This window comes from Papio anubis, chromosome 20, assembly GCF_008728515.1.
Source record: "Papio anubis isolate 15944 chromosome 20, Panubis1.0, whole genome shotgun sequence".
In the NCBI taxonomy this organism is placed as follows: Eukaryota; Metazoa; Chordata; class Mammalia; order Primates; family Cercopithecidae; genus Papio; species Papio anubis.
Window position 1 is genome coordinate 18,551,835 of NC_044995.1, and position 24,802 is coordinate 18,576,636.

Genomic DNA, 24,802 nt, shown 5'->3' on the forward strand with positions numbered 1-24,802 from the left:
AAGGGACCGACTGGGGAAGATCTGACTGCTCCTCCGATCAAGAGGTGCTCAGAAGCAAGGCAGGCAATCCTCAGCCGGGTACCTGGCGGGTGCTGGGCGCTGCGCCAGATGCTGGCCACAAAGCCGCAGCCATCACTCCCACTCTCAACCCCCATGCTGTTCAGACTCAAGCGGGAGAGAGGTGAATAAATGAGCCGTCTCAGGGCAGTATGTTTGGGCTGTGACAGTCAATTGTCCAGTTCGGCTGGGCTCCACTTGAAGAAAACTTGACAATTTTCCAACAAAAGCCAGCCTCAGCTGTCCTATGGGGTGGGATGTATTTCAAAGTCCTTCCCAGCCAGGTTTTAAAGCTTCTCCCAAGTGTCCCTCAGCAGGGGGCATCACTCTCAACAGACAGATGAAGAAACAGGACACAAAGCAGTGGCGTTCCTGGACATCACGAACCAGAAGTCAGGCCCACAGTGGGAGAATCCCGCACCCCTGCTCTGGGCTACTCCAGGGCTGGGCGCCTCGGGCTCCACTGCTGGTTGTCAAATCCAAACCCATCCTCTTCTGATTCCTGGAGAAAGGCCCACATTTGTTGGGGTGGCAAGATACTAATCCAAAAAGCATACTTTCCTGGATTCCCATGCAGCTAAGGCTAAGGATGTGTCTGATTATGGCCAGTGAGAGGTACAAGGAAGTTTGCAGGGGGTGGGGGACGGGACCTTCTGGTGAAGCTATTGTTTTCCTAATAAATGTGACACATGTCTTCTACCCTTCTCTTGTAACTGGAACATAAATGTCACATCAGGGGGTGCAACCGTCATCTTGGGAGCATGAGGCCGAGAGTGATATGCTGGGGACGGCAAGGTGAGGAGTCAGAAGGAGCCTGCTTCCCATCCCTGCACCCCCCAACAGTGGTGCTGCCCCCAGCTGCCCTCCCTTCCTTTTCTTCTCATGTGTAAGAGACCACCTGTTGCCTTACTGAAGCCACTGCTTACTGGGTTTTTGTTATACGTGGCCGATTGCAATCTTGACTGATAGAGGTCTTACCAGATCCTCATTTAACAGCTAAGGAAACTGAAGGCCAGCAGGGGAGGTCACCAGGCCAAGGTCACAGAGTCAGGACGTGACAAGGCTGGAGTGTGAGCCTATTCCTAACCACATCACAGCAGCACCCCAAATCAGTTACAAGCACTAGCTTTGGAGAAACCTTGGTTCCAACGTGCTTCTCTATTCAGTCGTTTACTTGTCCATTCCTCCACCAGCAGCAGGGGCTCCTGGGAACGTGGAATCTTCACCATTCACCTGCTATCACCAAGGACTCACGGCAGGAGTGCAGGAGTGCAGCCATCCCCACGGCCTGAGCAGCGACCGCAGGCCAGGAAGGTCGTGTGATGCCCCTGGAAAGTGGGGGCGGCAACAGTGGCTTCACAGGAGACTGTGTGGGAGGGCATGCTGTCCAGTTAGTGCCAAACAAAACTTATCACCATCACTGAAGCTGTGGAGTTCCTCTTCCAAAGGCCTCTCCTCGTGACCAAGAGAATGTACCAAGTACGGATGATTTTTTTTTCCCCCTAAAGTTGGATTCAAAGACAATTTCCTTTTTTTTTGAGATGGAGTCGCTCTGTCGCCCATGCTGGAGTGCGGTGACGCGATCTCAGCTCACTGCCGAGATCAGGTTCAAGCGATTCTCCTGCCTCTGCCTGTTGAGTAGCTGGGATTACTGACGCCCACTACCACATCCACTAATTTTTTTATTTTTAGTGGAGACAGGGTTTCACCATGTTGGCCAGGCTAGTCTCAAACTCCTGACCTCAAGTGATCTGCCTGCCTTGGCCTCCCAAAGTGCTAGGATTACAGGCATGAGCCACCACACTTGCCCTCAAAAGACAATTTCTCAACACAAACTAGCCATAACTCACAGGCCAATCACCTCCGAGGACTTCCAACCAATTCCTAACTACTGTGCATGGGAGTGGCCTCCCTGTGGCATGTGCCACCACGCCTGGCTAGTTTTGTATTTTTAGTAGAGAAGGGGTTTCTCCATATTGGTCAGGCTGGTCTCAAACTCCCAACCTCAGGTGATCCGCCTGCCTCGGCCTCCCAAAGTGCTGGGACTACAGGCGTGAGCCACTGTTAAGAGCACAAATTCTGAACTCAGGCTGCCTGGATTTGAACTCAGCTCTGCCGTGTGACCTTGGACAGGTTCCTTGAATCTCTTTGTGCCTCAGTTGCCACATCTGTATTTGGTTGGTGCAAAAGTAATTGCAGTTTTTGCCATTGCTTTTGATGGCAAAAACCACAATTACTTTTGCACCAACCTCGCAAAATGGAAATAAGAAGGCTGGGCGTGGTGGCTCAAGCCTGTAATCCCGGCACTGTGGGAGGCCACAGTGAGAGGATCACCTGAGCCCAGGAGTTCGAGACCAGCCTAGGCAAGAAAGTGAGACCCTATCTCTACAAAAAAATAAAAAGTAATAAAAATTAGCTGGGCGTGGTGGCACACGCCTGTGATCCCAGCTACTTGGGAGGCTGAGGTGAGAGGATCACTTGAGCCCAGGACTTTGAAGCTGCAGTGAGCTGTGACTGCACCACTATACTCCAGCCCGGGTGACACAGCAAGAACCCCATTTCCAAAAAAAAAAAAAAAAAAAAAAAGTACCTCCTTCATAGGGTGACTGTGAAGATTAAATGAGTTAATACGTAGAGCTCTGAGGGCAGCCTGGCATAGGTGACCACCAGGCAGTGTCTGTGGCTATTACTACTATTATTATATGGATTCCTGGTGCGCCACTCCCTAGATGTGTGGCCTTGGCCAAGGTACTTAACTCTCTGGGGTTAACAGTCCCTACCTACCTCACAGGATTATTATGAGAATTAACTCAGTTAATAAGTGTGAAGTACTTGAAACAAGGCCTGCTTTACAAGAAGGGCCCAGGTCACCTTAGCAGTCACATCGCTTCTGACCGAGGCTTTCTTGTGTAACTAACTGGGCTTCTCTGTGTCCTTTAAACTCTCCCGTTGGTGTTGAGCTTCCCTGTTTGTGTATCTGGGCACCATCCCTCTCCCGTGGGCTCCCCCCACCTCCATGAAGCCACCAGCTCCACGAGGGCACAAAGCATAGCTCCCACCCACAGGTGCCTGATGCCAGCTGAGCACGGAGCTGCCCCCTCAATGCCAGTTTGGGCTTCTCAGTGGCACAACATTCCCCTGGCTCTCGTGTGGCCCAGGATGCTGGTTCCTCATGCCGGGGGCTCCCTGAGAATACTCCAGCACCCAGAACTCTCTGGCACGGTGTCCTCAGGAGGGCTTTCCTTAGGGTCAGGGCACAGCCCAGTCCGATGAGCAGGGACAAAAGGCAGTGTCCGCTCTGAGTGTGGGAGGGAGAAGCTTGGAGGGGGCTCCTCCGGCAGAGGAGGAACTTGGAACCATGTAGGCCCACCCCAGGCAGCAGTGACCGACTGGTGGCAGGCAATGCCCAAGGAGCTGCCACAAGTTACCCTGGCAACCAAGGGACCTACCTCAGTGCCAGGGGTGGTGCCTGTCACTAAATGAGGTGCCTCTGACAGGTCATTAGACCCTCTGGCTTTCTCATCTATCAAATGGGGATCGAGTTCCCTCTCTGATCCATTCCTGCCCTTTTCCTAGTCTGCTCTGAAATATAGGGAACTACATTTCCCAGGACTTCTGGTGAGGCTCAGCCAACAAGGGCAGTGGCAGAAGCCTGGAAGGAAGAGGTGGTGAGAAGCCGGGTGGTCCTCCCTCCACTGTGGACAGCATCTCAGGTGGAGGAAGTCCACGCCCAACAACGCCCTGGGCTCTGCTAAGGTGCCCTCCTCCTTGCACCCTTCAGCTGTGGTTGCTCATCTAGGGACTGGTCTCTGCCACTTTTTGGTTTCTCTTCTCCTCCCCAACTTTTTAAACCAAATTCCCTATACTGAATTCCCTGCGCCTAAAATACCTAGAGTGGATTCTGTTTTCCTGACAGATACACCTGCCTTGCCTATGTCTTACGGGCACCTGAGAATCAAGGGAGAAGACACACCCTGGAAAATGAAAAGCACCACAGGATGATTTTATAGAAATGTCCTCCTTTCTTCCACAATGTACAGGCACACTGTGGGCATGCAGTTTAAAGGCCCCCCCAAATGAAATGATATAATGTTCGAGATTTGCTTCAAAATGATCCAAAGGCAGAGGAATGGATGAAACAAGACTGGCCATGTGTTCGTCACCAAAGAATCCGGTGACAACTGTGTACATGTAGGCGATATATGCTCTTTCTACCCCTGTAAATGCCTGAGATTTCCCATTACTCAAACAAATCAAGTGGGGTGTGATGGCTCACACCTGCAATCCCAGCATTTTGGGAGGCCAAGGCGGGAGCATTGCTTGAGGCCAGGGGTTCAAGACCAGCCTGGGCAACATAGCAAGACCCTGTCTCTACAAACAAATTAAAAAGTTAGCAGGTGTGATGGTGCATGCCTGTGGTCCCAGCTACTCAGGAGGCTGAGGTGGGAGGATCACTTGAGTTCAGGAGTTCGAATCTGCAATGAGCTAAGATCGTGCCATTGCACTCCAGCCTGGGCCACAGAGAGACCCTGTGTCAAACAAACAAACAAAAAAACAAAAAAACCAAACCAAACTAAGAAACAAATGAAAACCAACAGGTCCCTATTCTGTTGGTGGGGGTACACCAGGTTCTAGTGGCAGAACCGTCTTTGAGGGCAACTTGTCAGTTCATTACATCAAAACCATGCATATCGCTGGACCCAGCAATTCCGGCACCAGTGAAAACACTGGTTCAAGGACCCAGAGCTGCTTGGACAAGGCTCTCCACTGCAGCACTACTTGAGAAAGATGAAAAGAAGAAACCCAAGAGTCTCTCATTAAAGAACCAGTAAATACATTTTGATATGCCCATATGACACAGGTAGCCATTAAAAAGAAAGAAGGTACATTTAAGATGCTAACGTGAGAACATGTCTAGAGATATTCCTAAAAGACAAATGCTAGCTGTGAAGAAAAAGTATTTATCACATCACATTAAAAACCTGTGCTACTCAGAGGAGAAAACTCTGGTAAATGTAGTAATATCCACAAACATGCATATAGCATTTACCATGTGTCAGGTACTGCTCTAAACACTTTACATATATTTTCTTTTCTTTTTAAGACAGAGTCTAGCTCTGTCACCCAGGCTGGAGTGCAGTGGCACCATTTTGGCTCATTGCAACCTCCGCCTCCCAGGTTCCAGTGATTCTTCTGCCTCAGCCTCCAGAGTAGCTGGGATTACAGGTGTATGCCACCACGCCAGGCTAATTTTTGTATTTTTTTGTAGAGATGGGGTTTCGCCATGTTGCCCAGGCCGGTCTTGAACTCCTGACCTCAAATGATCCATCAGCCTCAGCCTCCCAAAGTGCTGAGATTACAGGCGTGAGCCACCATGCCCAGCCCACACATCATATTTTCAAAAATTAAAAACTACATACATGGAAATGAATATACAGCACTCGACTCAAATGTGAAAGAAAGGAGTAGCTCCAAGCCTGCTCTTCGGACAACTTTGACTATACTGTCTCTTGGTCAACCCAGGAGAAGCCAGAAATTCCTCCACAGGCAGACATTCTGATGTGCCTTGAAAGTGAAAGGATACAACCTTTGAAGGTTTAGAAACTTTAAAACAATAATGATGGTGATAGTGATAATTGCTAATGTTTTCAGATCACGTATGTGTTAGGCACTGTTTTTTTGTTGTTATTGTTGAGACAGTCTTCCTCTGTCACCCAGGCTGGAGTGTAGTGGTGTGATCTTGGCTCACTGCAACCTTTGCCTCCCGGGTTCAAGCAATTCTCCTGCCTCAGCCTCCTGAGTAGCTGGGATTTACAGGCATGCGCCACCATGCTGGGCTAATTTTTGCATTTTTAGTGGAGACAGGGTTTCATCATGTTGGCCAGGCTGGTCTCGAACTCATGACGTCAAGTGATTCACCTGCCTCGGTCTCCCAAAGTGTTGGGATTACCGGCGTGAGCTACCACGCCCAGCCACCACTGTCTTAAATGCTTTACATATATTATCTCACTTAATCCTCAAAATACCTTACAATATAGATACTACTATCATTTCCATTTTTAATATTTATGGAAGCTCTGAGGCTCAGAGAGGTGAACTAACTTGCTGGGTTAAATGGCAGGGTCAGGATTCAAATGCAGGCCACTGGCTCCATAATTTGCCTTCCAGGCGTGCTGACTGGGCCTCTCTTGGAAAGGGGAGCCTGAATTAGGCTAACAGGGGCATGAAAAGGCACTCAGCCAGACTCACCATCAGAGCATTAAAACCCCGGAGACCCCACTTGACACCCGTCAGATTAGTGAAATTGGGAAGCAGGACAGCAGCAAGTGGTGAGACGTAAATAGGGAAGCTGGACCCTCCTGTTCTCTGCGGGGAGCATGGGTCAGAGCAGCCTCATGGAGAGCTCAGGAGTTCAAGACCAGCTTGGCCAACAGGGCAAAACCCCATCTCTACCAAAAGCACAAAAATTAGCCGGGTGTTGTGGCCGGTGCCTGTAATCCCACCCCTGGGGAGAGAGAAAGCCCATTTCGGGCTGCAATTGATTCCTGGATGTAAGCCCCATGAATTCCTAAGGCGAAGGTAGGCAGATGCTCACTGAAGCACGGTCTGAAGTGGGGTGGAGCTGGCGGCAACCTGGATGCCCAACACTAGGGGACCAGACACATGAGGTGTGGCAGATGTACAACATGTACAACTGTTCAGCTGCCAGATGCCACACACTGGACACACATACAGTAACATGGTTAGATGGCGAACACATGCTATTTGGTGAAAACTGGAAGAAACCGAAAGAATGAGATTTGGAGCTCCAAACCATTTCCAGAAGCTCCTTATTCAAACCTCATTTATATTTTGCAAGGATGTGTGCACAGCTACAGACACGCCACAAACATTTCAGACTGGGGCAAGGAATGAAAGGACATATAGAGGATGATGATGGAAAGAGTAACAAAAACCCTCCCAGTGACAAGGGAGGCGACACCCATTTTTTTCTTCCCACCAGCAGACAAGTAGTCTTTGGCAGCCAGACTCCACTTGCCATCTTCCCCACCCCCCGGTTTTTTTTTTTTTTTTTTTTTTTTTGAGACGGAGTCTTGCTCTGTCGCCCAGGCTGGAGTGCAGTGGTGCAATCTCAGCTCACTGCAACCTCCACCTCCCGGGTTCAAGCGATTCTCCTGCCTCAGTCTCCCAAAAGCTGGGACTATAGGCGCACACCACCATGCCCGGCTAGTTTTTGTATTTTTAGTAGAGACGTGGTTTCACCATGTTGGCCAGGATGGTCTCGATCTCTCAACCTCGTGATCTGCGCGCTCAGCCTCCAAAAGTGCTGAGATTACAGGCGTGAGCCACCATGCCCAGCTTGCCCCCATTTTTGGGTTTTAACTGAGGGTGGATGACGCAGGAGGCAGAAACTGGACACAAGTCATTAAACTTCTTCAAAAGAAAACCACACTTCTTTGTTCTCAAATGCCACAAAATCTGTTGGGCGTGACACGATTTGCTAACTTAGGGAGGGGACTTGGTCAGGGACCGAGCTTGGTGGGCATTTGGTTGTCTACTCAATTTCCGCTGCTGCTTTTTTCAGCTCCTACACAACAGAATCCAGTTAGTCAAGAGTGATCAGGATGTGGCATTCCTCTAGGAACCCGACTGGCTTGGTTGAGGGGCATGTGACCTCAGCTGGACCAGCTGTAGACTGAGGGGAACCACTTATAACCATCAGTGGGGGGTGTTCTCTCTCTCCTGATGCCTATGGACAAGGGCAAGTGGCCCTGATTAGCACTGGAAGCCATTCTGGAACCAAGAGGCATACACAGAGGCCTTTGGAGGCTGAGAACCTGAGTCCCTGACAGACATGCTTGAGCTCCTGATCCTATCCACCTGGTGCCCATCCATCCCTGGGCTTCTAGAACACATCACTTGTCTTAACCATTGGCCAGATGGTGCCAGGGTTGTTACTTGCAACTAAAAAGCATCCTGACTGAGAAGCACAAAGTAGCCTGCTATCTTTTGATTGTTAAACAAGAGAACATCTCTGTAGGAGGGAAATGGGGCATTAGAGGCATGAACAGGAAGGGCCAATTCATCCCAGCCTATGGGAAATGTTCACCCAAACTGCATGTCCCCTGCCCACCCCGAGGCACATGCACGATTCTCTGTGCACGAGAGCTCAGGGAACCCTCTGCGGTGGGTCACTGCTTCCCTCACATCCTTTACCACAGTGGAGCTGCTGCCAGTTTCCCGTGTTGGATTTCTCCTGATGACGGCAGGGGGTTAATCCCCAGCTGACTGGAGTTGAGGATGAGAGACAGGACCAGAAAGCCCGGCCTGGCACTCCTGCAGCTGCTCTGTTCCTGAATCAAAGGTCGGACTTCAGGATCTGGACTGCCGCTGGGGTCTCTAAAATGACACGTGGTCCGAGGCCCCTCATGAGGAGACCTGGCATCAAGGGAAAGGCACCAGTGTGGCAGGGGTGGGCAAAGGAGTGTGCACTCTGGGGTCAGCCCGGCCTGGGTTCAATCATCTCTCTACCCACAGATCGCCTGTGACTGCCTCTACTATAAAGTGAGTGGCAGGAGGGATCAAGGATGAAGGAGGGAAAAATAACACAAACCTACCCAGTGAGACATCGTATCACTGGCCATCTCGGTTCATTCATTCAATAAACATTTATTGAGCAGCTCTTTTGGGCCAGGTCCCATTCTAGATGCTGGGGATACGGCAATGCACAAGACAGAATTTCTATGGTCAAACAGGAGCTCCCAGGCTATACTATAGGGTATAGACAGGCAATACCCAAGTCCACAAATCCACTGTGATACGTGCCATGAAGAAAATAAACCAGGTGATATGATAGAGGAATGTGTAGGAGTGTGTGTGTGTGCGTGCGTGCATGCATGTGTGTGTGTGTTGGGGTGGGGGGGAGCAGGCTGGCAGGAAGTATGGCAGAGTGATTATGAAGCCAGATGCTCTGGGTTCGAATCCTGATTGTGCCACTTCCTGCCTGTGTGGCTCGGGCAAACAACCCGACTTATCCGTGCCTCAGTTTCCTCATGAGTAAAACTGGATAGTGCCCACCTCACAGGGTTTTTGGGAGGACTAAGTGGGTCAATATCCATAATACACTGAGCAGTGGGGACCACACCTGGCTGGGGAGCCCATCCATTGAAGGATCTCTGGAAGAGCTGCTCAGCCACCCAGGTGGTGCTGCTAGGCAGCCACAGCTACAAGCCATGTGGGTTTTCTGAGACACGACACCCCCAAGTGCTCTCAAAGAGCCCCCCTCCTGCAGGGTCAGAGCCACCTTGCTCTGAGCAGGCAGCCGCGGGTACAGCAGAAGGGACAGCAAAGCCCTTTACTTACCCAGCAACTGACAGACGCCACTCAGGCACAGGAGATGCGGGGTTGCGGGGTCAGAAGAGCTGCTCGGGGGACCTGGGCCCCTCCACACCCCGAAAATCCAGCCCAGTCCCCAGGCTGCGGGTGAGATGGCAGATTCATGTGGGCTCTTGCTGGGGGGCTGCGGCACAGGGCCTCCCAAAACTCTCAGCCCATGAAGGAGTCATTTCCTGTGCCATGCCCAGGAGACACAGGTAATCTGGAAATCCCCTCCCTGGCTGCCCTGTCTCTTTCCAGGGCAGGGCCCAGAAGAGGGAACCGAGAGAAGCACGTTGCTTGGCATGAGGTCATAGACTCCACCACCACCCCACGGCCGCCGACCCACAAGGCTCCCTGAAGTTTTGTGCTGTCATCTGGCCACTCAAAAGAAGTAGGGAAATGAGGAGGGGGGACAGGCTGCTGGCAGCTCCGGGCCTGAGAGGAAATGAGGCCATCTTTGCCGGAAGCAGGTGGGGGTCCCTTCTGAGAGGAAGGGCCTGGAGGCCCGGAGGAGGAGGCGGGGCTGCTGTGACCTGTTTCTCGGGCCTCCCAGCAGCCTGGGATGGACCAGCAAGCTGCTTCTTTCCTAGGGGCTGATGAGTTGAGAACCAGGGCACCTTCTCCTCTATAGAAAGCTCCTTTCAACCCCGCTGACTGAGTGGCCAGATGACAGCACAAAGCTTCAAGGAGCCACAGTGGTGGGGGTGGCTCTGGAGTCTCTGACCTGACCCTGGAGTGGTACAAACTGTCCTGGGGGAGGAAGGGCGTCAGGACATCAAGCCTTGAAAGTGCACACAGAAGTTTAAAAAGAATTAAATGAAGTTGTTATCACTTCTCCCCTGAAAACCCTTCTGTGGCTCCCAGGGCTTCTGGGAAGAAAGTTCAAATCTCTTACCGTGGCTCACCAGACCAGCTGACCCAAGTTTTCCTCCCTGCACTCTGCTCCTCCAACACACCCAGCTCCTCCCCACCCTAGGACCTGCACACAGACTATTCTCCCAGCCAAAATGCCCCAGCCTCCAGCCCACCCTAGGCAAATTCCTGTTCATCCTCCCAGTCTAGCCTCACAGGTCGCTTCTTCAGAAAAGCTCCCTCTGCCACTCCCACGCCCATTCCAGCCTGGAATAAGACCCCCACCCTCCTGCATGTTATTCTCTCTCAAGGCCCTCTGCACTTTTTCTTTCTTTTTTTTTTTGAGACAAGGTCTCGGTCTGTCACCCAGGCTGGAGTGCAGTGCGTGATCATGGCTCACTGCAGCCTCGACCCCCTGGGCTCAAGCGATCCTCCCATCTTAGCCTCCTGAGTGGCTGTGTACTTTTTCTTTATAGTTTCATTGCCACAGTTAAATTATGTGGCTCTTTGATTATTTGATATCTTTTTTTTTTTTTTTTTGAGACGGAGTCTCACTCTGTCACCCAGGCTGGAGTACGGTGGCATGATCTTGGCTCACTGCAAGCTCCGCCTCCCGGGTTCAAGTGATTCTGGTGCCTCAGCCTCCTGAGTAGCTGGGATTACAGGCACTGGCCACCACACTGGCTAATTTTTGTATTTTTTGTAGAGATGGGGTTTCACCATGTTGGCCAGGCTGGTCTCAAACTCCTGATCTCAAGTGATCTGCCCACCTTGGCTTCCCAAAATGCTGGGATTACAGGCATGAGCCACCGCGCCCGGCCTGATTATTTTATATCTATCTCCTCCACTAGATGGTGAGGGCCATGAAGCCAGAATAATGGTAATGTAGGATTTTACTTGTAACAACAGCTCAAGTCTATCAAACACTGATGTTTTACAGCATTATCTCATTGATTCCCAACAACAGCTCCATGAGTCAATACTATTATTATTCTCATTCTCTAGATGGGGACGCCACGTCAGTCCTGTCGGTGGCACCAGGCACTCAGTAAATGGTCTGGGGGGGCACCCAGATGTCTGGGTTACGTTTCCGATTCTCCTTCCCCATCATCCTCTGGGAACAGGAGCCCAGGTCCACGGAACACACTTCTGTCATACTCCACAGTGGCGACCCCCAATTCCAAGGGCTCCTCTGGGTTCTAATCTCCCCCCAGTCCATGAAGACATTAATTTAAGACATTTTTATTGTGCAGCTATTGTGTGCCGGGCGTGCCCTGAACAGAGAGAAAGCAACAAACAACACGTGTAGTCACACCTCTACAGGCCTCAACAAAGCCCCATCTCTCTAGAACCTGCTCCTGCCAGCCTTTTTTGTGCCTCCCATCACTGGACACAGCAATCACCTCGGGCCCTCGTCGCCCTCCTGCCTCACGGCAGGAGTCCATACTCTCTGGGTCTCCTCCCTCCTCACTGGCGCTCCCTCCCAGAGCCTCCTTCGCTGATTCCTCGCCATCTCTCTGCACAGCTTCGCTCCTCCCCATCCACACGGCTCTCCCAGTGATTTCAACACCTCTGTGCTGGGGACCCCTACTTTTCCTTCTCCCACCTGGACCTCTCTCAACTTCAGGTGTGCGTATCCAACCGTCTCCTTGCCGTCTCACGCAGCTGTCCGACAGGCACCTGGCACTGAATAGACTCACAGCGGCATTTCTGATTCTTCACAAGGCCTTTTGCCGCTCCCTGCAAACCCCCACCCTGGAGTCCCTCAATGCAACATCTTCACTCCTCACCTGGTATCCAGGCCCAAACCTCAGGGTCATCCTAGCCCCCTCTGTTTCTCTCACCCCCACATCCAGGCCATCAGTACTCACTGTCAGCTCCACCTTCAAGATGTAAATGGGCTCGCCCCTCCCTCACAACCCCACAGGCAGGATCATGGACCACAGCAGGAGCTTCTGCCCCAATTTCCTGGCTCCGGCTCCTGCTGCCACACACAGCCAGAGGGCTTCTATTAATCTATGGGTCAGATCATGTCCTTCCTCTGCTCAGAACCCTCCCTCTATCCATTTAAGGAAAAGGCCCCAGTCCCTAGCAGGCCTCCTGTGGAACTCTCTGACCTCAGCTCCTCTGTGCCCTCTTTTTATCATAGTTACTGAGGCAGGTGTGTCACGGCATCTCACTGTGATTATCATTTGCTTTTCCATGACGATGATTAGGGATGGTGAGGTATGCACTTTACATAGTAATAGTAGCAACAGTAAATGGTTAACACTGACACAGCATTTACTATGTGCCAGGTGCTATGCTAAGTGCTTTCTTTATATATACGGTGGAATGATCCCTTCCTAAACCTCTTGGGCCTGATGTGTTTCGGAATTCTGAATAATTCAGACTTTAGAAAGGCAACCCTAGAAGGTTCTGAGCGAGCAGTGGTAGTCTCTCACATCGATATTTCTGCAGTGATAACAAGACATCAGCTTGGATGATATTCCACCTGGGACCGTGGATCTGTTTTTTTTCTTTCTTTCTCTCTCTTTTTCTCTTTTTTTCTTTCTCTCTCTTTCCATCTATCTACATATTTATTTATTTTGAGATGAAGTCTCGTTCTGTCGCCAGGCTGGAGTGCAGTGGTGTGATCTCAGCTCACTGCAACCTCCGCCTCCCGGATTCTCCTGCCTCAGCTTCCCCAGTAGCTGGGATTACAGGTATGCACCACTATGCCTGGCTAATTTTTGTATTTTTAGTAGAGACGGGGTTTCACCATGTTGGCCAGGCTGGTCTTGATGACCATATTGGCCAACCTGATCACTTGAGGTCAGGAACTCCTGACCTCAAGTGATCCGCCCACCTCGGCCTCCCAAACTGCTGGGATTACAGGTGTGAGCCACCGTGCCTGGCCCATGGATCTGTTTTAAATCCTTGAATGCCCACAACCACATTATGACGTAGGCAGCATTATCTCCTCTGTTTTACAGATGGAGAAACTGAGGCACAGGAAGGTAAGTGCTTTGGCCATGGTCACAGAGGTAGAAGGGGAGGGCTGGGATTCCAATACATTCCAAAGGCCATCTTTACTACTGGCTTTCAGGGCAGCTGACAGGAAATAAATCAATGTCGAATGAATGAATGAATGAGTGAGATTAAGCTGGGGATGTGAGAGAACTAGTTACAGCTCCTGCAGGAAGGTCAAACACTAATGAGCTAGTTATTTGTCAGTGGTTAACTTCATTTATTTTGGATACAAGATGTAACCAAAGATAAAGCAAGATATACCCAAAATATTATCCTTAAAAAAAGTAGCTATATTTCAGGGTCTTTCACCTTATTTTATTTTGGAACAAGTGCTCTTTGGGAAAGACATATTAGCTTTCAAAAACTTAAATGATGCTAGTTTGGAAAATAATAGAAAGGGAGGCATACATTATAGGAGACTTGGTAAGTATTCCCAAGGGCTTGATCCCACAATTCCAAGTGTGATAAGTCTCTGTAAACATGCTCTTTAAGCAATCCTAAAATTTATATGTAGCCACAAAAAAACCCCAACTAGCCAAAGCAACACTGAGAAATAAAAAGTTGAAGGCATCACATTTCCTGATTTAAAATTATATTACAAAGCTATAGTAATCAAAAGAGTATGGTGCTGACATAAAAACAGAAGAGAATAGAGAGTCCAGAAATAAATCCAAACATAAGTGGTCAATAAGAATGAAACTGAGCCCTTCAAATAATGAAATTTTATAACATACACAAAAATAAACTCAAAGTGGATAAAAGACCTAAATGTAAGATTTGAAACCATAAAACTCCCAGAAAAGAACATGGGGGAAAGCTCCTCAACCCTGGCTTTGGCAATGATTTTTTGAACATCACACCAAAAGCTCAGGCTACAAAAGCAAAAATAAATAAACAGGACTACATCCAACTAAAAAGCTTCTGCACAGCAAAGGAAGCAATTAACAAAATGAAAAGTCAACCTATGGACTAGGAAACAATATTTGCAAACCACATATCTGACAAAGGGTTAATATCCAAAATTTATGAAGAACTCTTACAACTCAATATCGGAAAAAAATAACCAAGTAAGAAATTAGCAAAGTGCCAGGTGTGGTGGCTCACACCTGTAATCCCAGCACTTTGGGAGGCTGAGACAGGAGGATCACTTGAGACTAGAGTTTGAGACCAGCCTGGGCAACATAGTGAGACCTGTCTCTATAAAAAATTTAAAACTTAGCTGGGTGTGGTGGCTTGTGCCTGTGGTCCCAGCTACTTTGGAGGCTGAGGCAGGTGGATCACTTGAGGTTAGGAGTTTGAGACCAGCCTGGCCAACACAGCAAAACTCGGTCTCTACTAAAAACAAACAAACAAAAAACACAAAAATTAGCTGGGGCCTGGTGTGGTGGCTCACGCCCGTAATCTCAGCACTTTGGGAGGCTGAGGTTGGGTGGATCACGAGGTCAAGAGTTCAAGATCAGCCTGGCCGACATGGTGAAACCATGTCTCTACTAAAAATACAAAAATTAGCCAGGCATGGTAGCACACGCCTGTAATCCCAGCTACTCAGGAGGCTGAGGCAGGAGAATTGCTTGAAGCCAGGAGGTGGAGGTTGCAGTGAGCTGAGGTCGCGCCATTGCACTCCAGCCTGGGTGACAGAGCGAGACTCCATCTCAAAAATAAATAAATAAATAAATAAAAATAAAAATTAGCTCGGCGTGTTGGTGGGTGCCTGTAATCCCAGCTACTGAGGAGGCTGAGGCAGAATTGCTTGAACTTTGGAGACAGAGGTTGCAGTGAGCCGAAATCGAGGCACTGCACTCTAGCCTGGGTGACAGAGTGAGCCTCCATCTCAAAAAAAAAAAAAAAAAAAAAAAAGGAATAATAATAATAAAATAAATAAAGATTCCTTTGAAAAGCAAGATAGGAGGGCCGGGCGCGGTGGCTCAAGCCTGTAATCCCAGCACTTTGGGAGGCCGAGACAGGTGGATCACGAAGTCAGGAGATCGAGACCATCCTGGCTAACACGGTGAAACCCCATCTCTACTAAAAAATACAAAAAACTAGCCGGGCGAGGTGGCGGGTGTCTGTAGTCCCAGCTACTCGGGAGGCTGAGGCAGGAGAATGGCGTAAACCCAGGAGGCGGAGCTTGCAGTGAGCCGAGATCCGGCCACTGTACTCCAGTTTGGGCGACAGAGCAAGACTCCGTCTCAAAAAAGAAAAAAGAAAAAAGAAAAAAAGAAAAAAAGAAAAGCAAGATAGGGACAAATAATTTTAAGCCATGTTTAACCAATTTAAACAAAATACTTCAGGTGAAAGTCTTGAATGGGGCATTTAAACTAGAATTTCGAATTTTTTATAAAAAGGATGTGTAATATAGCTCTGAAAACTGTCTTAAAGCAAAGTGCCACTGTGGGGGAAGAAAGTACATGGAGAAATTTTCCTAAGTTGTCATTTCTTATTCACACTGGAATGATGAGTCTGATTGACTCACAAACAGGCGATTATATAACCACTTTTATATGTTCACATTTACTCAGCCACTTACCCATGTTCAGTAACTGTCCTTAAACATCTGAGTTGGTTTTTTTAAACAAACCTAACAGCGAGTGGCTGTAGAGATTACCAATTCCTAAAAGAGGCGTTTAAAAAAAAAAACAAAAAACTGTCTAATGGTAGAGGAATGGCTTCTTGAGTGCTGGGATACAGTTTCCAGTGGCAATATACACAAATTCAAGGGGCGCCACATCACAAATGCTTCAGATAGACGTGGAGACAGTGTACTCTGGAAATATGTGTAGATGACTCAAAAAGTGACTCTTGTAATAAGGATGCCTGGGAAAAGTATGACTAACGCTGTTTTATGACATGTGAGAGGATATACGGAACATTTTGAGTCCAATTTTCTCTTTTTCCTTTGAGACAGGGTCTCCCTCTGCTGCCCAGGCTGCAGTGCAGTGTTACAGTTATGACTCACTGCAGACTCCAACTCCTGGGCTCAAGTGATCCTCCCACCTCAGCCTCCCGAGTAGCTGGGACCACAGGCATGCACCACCACACTTGGCTATTTTTTTTTTTTTTTTTTTTTTTGAGATGGAGTCTCGCTGTGTCTCCCAGGCTGGAGTGCAGTGGCGCGATCTCGGCTCACTGCAAGCTCCGCCTCCCGGGTTCACGCCATTCTCCCGCCTCAGCCTCCCAAGTAGCTGGGACTACAGGCGCCCGCCACCACGCCCAGCTAGTTTTTTGTATGTTTAGTAGAGAGGGGGTTTCACCATGTTAGCCAGGATAGTCTCGATCTCCTGACCTCGTGATCCACCCGCCTCGGCCTCCCAAAGTGCTGGGATTACAGGCTTGAGCCACCGCGCCCGGCGGCTATTTTTTTCTTTGTAGAGATGGAGTCTTGCTATGTTGCCCTGGCTGGTCTCGAACTCCTGGCCTCAAGTCATCCTCCCTCCTATGCCTCCCAAAGGGACAGGACTACAGGCGTGAGCCACTGCACCTTGCTGAATTCAACATTTTTGATATCTGGATTCCAAACATGTCACAAAATTAAGCAATTAGAAAATACAGAAAGGCAGCTGATTACGTTGTCCAAATCCCTAACATTTCAGGTAGGCCCCCAAACTTTTTTTTTTTTTTTTTAAGATGGAGTCTTGCTCTGTCACCCAGGCTGGAGTAGACTGGCGCGATCTCAGCTCACTGCAATCTCCGCCTTCCAGGTTCAAGTGATTCTCCTTCCTCGGCCTCCGGAGTAGCTGGGATTACAGGCATGTACCACCACGCCAGGCTAATTTTTGTAGTTTTAGTAGAGATGGGGTTTCACCATGTTGGCCAGGCTGGTCTCGAAGTCCTGGCCTCGTGTGATCCACCCGCATCGGCTTCCCAAAGTGCTGGGATTACAGGCATGAGCCACTACGCCCTCCCCACCAACCGCAAACTTTTTTTCATCTCTTTGGAAAGCTATTGAACCACTTTGTTATGGGGCACATATGGTATTTTTTAGGTACAAGCATTGAAAAAAATCTGGAAGACACACACCAGCTCGTAAAAGATTATCTTGGGGCATTATGGGTCCTTTGATTTCTTTTTTTAAACAACAAACAAGTATTACTTTGATAATCAGAAACGCAAGCTGGGCGAGGTGGCTCACGCCTGTAATCCTAGCACTTTGAGAGGCCCAGGCAGGTGGATTGTCTGAGTTCAGGAGTTCAAGACCACCCTGGACAACATGGTGAAACCCCGCCCCTACTAAATAATAAACTTTAGCCAGCGTGGTGCACGCCTGTGGTCCCAGCCACTGAGGCGAGGCATGAGAATTATGGTGGCCTCACACCCTGTAATCCCAGCACTTTGGGAGGCTTCCAGGCGGCGACCAAGGTCAGGAGATCGAGACCACGGTGAAACCCCCGCCTCTACTAAAAATACAAAAAAATAGCCGGGCGCTACCTGTGAGGCTGAGGCAGGAGTAGAATGCATGGCAACGGGAGGCGGAGCTTGGTAGTGAGCCGAGATCAAGGCTTATCAAAATTCCAGCCCATGCAGGAGTGAGACTCCATCCTCAAAAAAAAAAAAAAAAAAAAAAAAAAAAGAAAATTGCTTGAACCTGGGAGGCGGAGGTTGCACTGAGCCAAGATTGTGCCACTGCACTCCAGCCCAGGACGAAGCAGACTGTGTTCCAAAAATAAAAAATTAAAAAATAAAAAGAAATGCAAAACAAATTACCACAGCTTTATAACGTCACCTAAAAGTAATTTAACTGGACGGTCCAGGGTGGCAATCCAGGCCTTGGGATTTCTTAAAGTTGCTAACATAATTCTAACGTACAGCAAGGATGGGAATCATTATTAAACATTTTCCAAATTATACTGTACAAGATGTTCCTAGGTGTCTTTCAAAAACAAAAGTGTTCCACAGTCAAAGAAGCGCGTTTCTTTCCTGTAGGATTTCTCAGACTCTGTAACATGCACATGACTTTTTTTTTCTTTCTTTCTTTTTTTTTTTTGAGATGGAGTATTGCTGTCGCCCAGGCTACCGTGCAGTGACATGACTTGGCTTACTGCAACCTCTGCCTCCTGAGTTCAAGTAATTCTCCCTGCCTCAGCCTCCTGAGTAGCTGGGATTATAGGCACCCACCACCACGCCTGGCTAATTTTTGTATTTTTAGTAGAGATGGGGTTTCACCATGTTGGCCAGGCTAGTCTCGAACTCCTGACAGGTGATCTGCCCGCCTCAGCCTCCAAAAGTGCTGGGATTACAGGTGTGAGCCACCGCGTTCAGCCTGCACGTGACTTTTACATGAGGACGATACAGTACACAGTGGACATCTGTGTGTGTGTCTGCTCTGTGCTCCTTTCCAGCAGCCATGCCTTTAGTAAGCCCTAAACCGTACCCAGAACCTGCCCCCTCCTCTCCCTCCACACTCCTTACCCTGGTCCCATCCTCCGGCTTCTCCCACCTAGACTAGAGCAACAGCCTCCTCCTTACTCTCACACTGGCTTCTAGAATTCACTGTCACCAAGGCACGCTAGTGGCAGATCCTTGGGACATGCAGAGTTTGAAAAATCTCCCACTACCTGCCCCGATACTGCCCAGGGCATCCCCACCTGCCATCCTCTGACCATGGAAGGGGCCTGCTTTAAGATGAAGGCACCGTGACGGACAGTCCTCCATGCTATTGTTGAGCTGCTGTGTCACCAGCTCACAGGGTCCAAAGAACCCTCAGACTTGGAGGTGGGGGGCCTGACTGCTTAAGTCTCAGTCAATGGGGGTTGCCGTTACCTGGAGCCAAAAGCCTCCAATCCATACGCTCTTTATCATTTTACTCTATTTACTGGTCAGTAGTTTTTTACACCAGGTAAAAATTATCCTATGTATCTGCCTGGTTCATTGTCTGTGTCCCCCGCCTCGAATGCCGGCTCTGAGAATAGGGATATTTGTCGTCTTGTTCGCTGCTGGAACACCCGCTGCCAAAGAGTGGGAACTCAGCATTTGTTAAGAGAATGACTGAGCTCATTTGATTCTTTCAACGGCTCCAAAAGGCAGGTGTTCCAAGTCCCAGCCTCCTCCTCACCGCCAGCCAGACCTGGCACCATCTGCCCCCACCTACCTCTCCCAGCTCTTGACCCTGCAGTTACACAGGTCTTCTTCCAGTTCCTTCGCAGAGTCAAGCTCCTTCCCACGTCCGCAGCTCCGCTGATGTGTTTCCCTCTACCAGGGACTCTCTCCCCATTCCTCGCCCCCACTGGGGGAAGGTCTACTTATCCTTCGGGCCTCCTCCCAAACGTCAGTCCTTATGACAGACATTCCCTGACCTCTCCAGACACGTCCGGGCTCTCAGATATGCTGTCACGGCCCTCTGGGCTCCTCCGCCAGAGCACTTAGTGCAGACATAATCACACAGCTGTTGCTGTAATTACTTCAATTCGGTTTCCACCACTAAACTATGAGCTCCAGGAAGGCGGGGGACACCTCTCCATTTCTAGAGCCCTGAGAAGGCCTGGCACACAGTAGGTGCTGCATAAACACCCCACCTGTCCACCGTGGCTGTGAGAGTTACTGCTCACTGAGTATCATATTTCTAGCCCCTTGCAGTTAGGCAGAACCGTGTGACAGTTCTGGGTACAGGTGGAAGTGAACATGTGGCTTCTGGGCCTTGGCATCTAAGTGCTGCTGTGCAACTCTCTGTCCCCTTCTCCTGCCGTCGTGTCTCTGCAGCCTGTGAAGCTTCAAAACGGGGCCAGGCCGGGAGGGGGAGCAGGGGTGCTCCTGTCAGCCTGGGTCCCTGAGGTCCAAGGTTAAGCCCTCCCACCTGACCTGCCCATGTCACGAGTAAGAAATGGACATCTGTTGTGTCCAACTTCTAGGATTTCAGGGTTAATCTGTTACTGCAGCAGAAACTCGCCCATCAGAGGCATTCTTGTGAATGAATGAAGGCAGCTAGAAAGCAGAGACGCTGTGATCACCGACCGGAAGGTGTGGAGCAGGGAAACGGCCTCCAGCCACCCCGCATGGAACTCAGTGAAAGAACAGGAAGCGGGGAATGGGCCAAGCACTCCACAGGGAGCCGCCACTCTGGGCTCCTGACGGGGCAGATGAAACGACCCAGAGCCTCCACTGCCTTCAGACAGGGCCTGCCTGGGCAGCCCTCAGCACACACGCTCCTCAGGGATCACAGCCAAGTGTCCGTCCCTGGGGACGGGGGAGGAGGCAGTGCTGAAGCCAGCAACACCCTGGAAAACCCTCTTAGACAGAGGAAGCTGAACCAGCAAGGCTGCATGAAAAGTCTGGGCTAATTCGGGCTGACAACCTTCCCTCCGAATCACCCACTGGGGCTGTGCCCTCCTGGCTCCATCCTAGAGAATAAATCACACTGTCAGGTCTAATTTGGGGCTTGGCTGATGGGCTGAGCAGAGCATCCATGCATGCTGGCCACAGAGGTCAAGGGCAGCCTACACTCTTGAGGCCAGTGCTGAAAAGTCTGAGGAATGAACAAGAAAGGGGACCAGGAGGCCAGGAGCCATGGGTTTCCAACACACACCAAAGAAACTCCCAACTTGTTCCATGAAATTCCTGGCCCAGGCTTCCGCTGTATGAGCCCTGCTCCCAAAACACAGTCCTGCTATAGCTAGCCCTGTGCCAGCTCAGGGCGGGGGGCAGGGCGACCCCTCACATGTCTGGTGAATGAATAATCACAACAGCAGCAGCTCACGCTTATTATCTTACAGGCTGTTACTAAGCCACCTAACCTCCAACGTGCAGTACGCGCTAATGAATGCAAGATGCCACCATCCTCCACCTCCTCATTATCATCATCACCACCTCCACCACCGCCGCCACCATCATCTCATCATCATCATCTCATTATCATCTATTATGTGACTTCTTGTGCGAGGTACTGTCCTAGGTACTTGTAATTCATAATCCCATCTTAATCCTTACAACCAACTTGGGAGAAAATGGAAGCTACCAGAATTAAGCTGCCCATTTAGGGCTAGTTAGGGGCTCAGCTATGACTAGACCCCAGGTCAGCTGGACTCTGGAAACCTGTGCTCTTGGCCACCATGTCAACCCATTTTTGTTTCATTTCCCTGGAGAAGCTTGTCCCCAAACTCCAAGTCACCATTAGGTGCCTCCTCAGGCTTCCCACAGCCCCATGGCTTCCCCTATTAGAACTCTTATCACTCTGGGTTGTTTACCTGCAGAACTTCCCAACATACTGTATATCGGAATAAGTCTCGTGCCCAGGAGAGGAGCAGGAACATGGGAGGTGTCCAGCCAATGACGGTTGGTTGGAAGGATGGATGGAGACCCAAGTCTGAACCTTTCATTTTACTGAGGAGGGGAACAGAAGTTCAGAAAGGAGAGCTGTCGTGAGAGTTTCACTGAAGAAAGGCAAGTGGAGAAGATGGTAGAAACTGCTCCTTGATGAATCTCTATTCCACCTCCAAAGCCCAAAAGCTGCTTCCAGGAGCCCTCTTTGACCCCTAGGCTGGGTTGGGCACCTCTGCTGGGTTCCCACTCTCCTGGGCTTCCTCCATCACAGACCTGACCACTCGGGGGTCTGAGGGCCTGCTCCCTCACCGGACGGGGAGCCCCATGAGGGCAGAGCCACCCAGCCGTGAGGCTGGCCCAGCCACCACTGCATCCCCACTACTCTACAGGGACGGGCAGAGGAGGCACATAACAAATGGGTGGGCAATCAACCAGCAGACCTCCAGAGAAAGAACAGGCTAGAAGCCTCATCCTGGGAAGAATAACTAAAAGCACAGGTATAGTTTGTTTGGAAAAAGGGAGGCCGAGAAGGGTTCTCTCAGCCGCTTATAAGTCCCCGCACGGCTGCCAGGAATAAGACGTGCAGCGGGTGCTGCTCCCAAGGACTGGACCTGAACATGTGGGAGGTAGTTAGTTACACAGGGGCGGATGCGATTCACAAGACAGTTTTTTAATGATCACAACTTCCCCAAAGCAAAACATGCTGCTGGGCTCCGCCTTGCTGCAAGAATTTAAACCCAGGCCAGACAGTGAGCAGCCTGGGCCCCTCCACCCCACCCCACCCCGGACCTCTTATGAGGCAACAAAGTGTAGTGGCTAAGAACGGGGGCCCTGGACCCAGGCTGCATGCCCCCCTGCCCCGGCTCCTCTACTTGGCAGGCAGCTTCACCATTCCGTGCCTCAGTTTCCTCATCATTACCATGGGGATATCATAGCAGTGACGTCTTAGTGTAGTTGCAAGAACTGAATGAGATCATGCACGTGAGGCGCTTACGGCAGGGCTTGGCACAGAGTCAGCACCCATTAATGTTCATTATTACTGCTTTTCCTTCCCCATGGAGCCAGGCAGTACTGGCTGGCTACCCCAACAGATACACTCAATTCATTTTTTCTCTGCCTTCCTCCTCAGGAAAGGCTGAAAAGTTAAATAACATTTGCCACCTTCCTTGGAGCTAGGGGAGGCTACGCGACATGGCAGCAGCAACTATGTCCATGAGGGGAAAGGCCAAGAGAATCAAAGCGGCTCTGCCCTGACACTGCCCAGCCACCAAACTAACACTGGCAGCCAAGCACCTCCAGGTGTGCTTGTAGTGGGCAAGAAATCAGCCCTCATTCAATCAAGCTGTGGTGAGTGGGGGTTTCTGTTCCTGAAACTTGAAGACATTCCTGGCCGATGCACACGCCATGATGAAAATGGCTCAAGGCACACACCCATGGTAATTGTTTGCCAATTTCAGCTCAGGCCCACTGCTGAGAACCCCTGACCCAAAGGAAAAACAGTGGGTGGCTGAGCCATACAGTGCTTACCAAGCCCAGTCGCTGTGTTCCACCCTTCCTTTTCAGCTGTATCTGCTCCCCATCTGTACAATTATTTACACACACACACACACACGTATCTCTCTTGCTCTATTGCCCGGGACTGGAGTACAGTAGCGTGGCCTCAACCTCCTGGGCGCAAGTGATCCTCCTGCCATAGCTGTCCGAGTACCTGGGACTACAGGTGCATGCCACCACGCCTGGCTACTTTGAACATTTTTTGTAGAGATGGAGTCTCACTCTGCTGCCCAGGCTGGTCTTAAACTCCTGGCCTCAAGCGATTCTCCTGCCTTGACCTCCCGAAGAGCTGGGATTATAGGGTGAGCCACTGCACGCAGCCCTGAAGTGACGTTCAAGCTTTATGTATTTTAAAAGAATCTCTATCACCACTAAAAATGAAAAATTGCTATCTCTTGCTACAAAGAAAAGGAAACTTAAAAAACAAACACAATGAAAACAAAATAGAGTCATATTCATTATCTGATGTCGCATAATTTGGGTTTAATGGACTGGCAAAAAATTCTTCACTTTCCTCTCCTATTGGGGGGAACATCAGATCTGGCAATACTCGGGGATAAGACTGGCCCCCACTGAGCAGGGCTGCCCCTCGGAGAGGGAACACATTTCCTGTTCACAGAAACTGTTCAGAAGGGAGATGATTTGACTGCAATCTCCCAGCTGGCTGTGGATGAATCAGGCCGGGGACCGCCTCACTCCCTCCTCTATTCAGGGCCTCCTCAAAGAGGCCTTCCTTGGTCACCTTGTCTAAAAATTGCCCTGTGAGGCCAATCTCCTTCCCTGCTTTATTCATCACTATATACTCCTATATACATCCTATATACACTATATACATCTAACTTATCCTATATTCACCTTTTCTTTTTCTTTTTTTTTGAGACCCTGTCTCGCTCTGTTACCTAGGTTGGATTGCAGTGGCACAACCTTGGTTCACTGCCACCTCTGCCTCTGGGTTCAAGCGATCCTCCCACCTCAGCCTCCTGAGTAGCTGGGATTACAGTGGTGTGCCACCATGGCTGGCTAATTTTTTTTTTTGTATTTTTAGTAGAGACGGGGTTTCACCGTATTGGCCAGGCTGGTCTCGACCTCCTGACCTCAAGTGATCGGCCCATCTCAGCCTCGTGAAGGTGACGGGATTACAGGTGTGAGCCACCGTGCCCAGCCCTATATTTACTTTTTATCTGTTTACTGTGTTACTCTCCAGTAGGATGTCCGTTCCCTTAAGGTAAGGAGTTTGTTTTGTTCATTCCTGAATCCCTAGTGCTTCTAGTAGGTGCTCAAATGCACATTTGCTGAGTGAAGGAAAATGAATGAACAAATGAAACCTGTTCTTGTTCTTTCCAAGTTCCCTAAGGCCCTGGTTACCAGCTAGGAAAAATGCCGGTCTTCCTGCTGTGTGAGGCAATGCTCGGAATTTACTTGGGATCTGGGGCCTTTTATCACATTAAAAAGCAATGTGCTAGATTAAAACAAATATAGCCTATAGGATATAAATTAGTAACTAAATAAAGAAATAAGTAAGGCAGAAGGGACAGGTCTTCCTTACAGAAGAATTTCAATTAATAAATGTAGATGGAATGAGAGGCACACAAAAACTGCCATCAGGGAAACAGCACAGCAATAACTGCTGTAGACAAGACCTTGGCCACCAATGGATGCTAAAATTAGTGGGAGGAAGTTTGAGGAAAAACGGGATGTG

At 49.7% G+C, this 24,802-nt stretch overlaps 1 protein-coding gene across 5 annotated transcripts in view; it reads right to left on the reverse strand.

The window, feature by feature from the left end:
* Nucleotides 1–24,802, reverse strand: part of SIPA1L3 (signal induced proliferation associated 1 like 3) — a 308,537-nt gene that overhangs the window by 158,503 nt on the left and 125,232 nt on the right. Inside the window, exon 1 of one of the 5 annotated variants that reach the window (XM_031659501.1) lies at nt 9,421–10,838. The exons of the other annotated variants lie outside the window; for them this stretch is intronic. The gene's annotated coding sequence lies outside the window, so the exon portion shown is untranslated. Of the gene's footprint in view, nt 1–9,420; nt 10,839–24,802 lie in introns of those variants that run through there. 5 annotated transcript variants of the gene reach the window in all.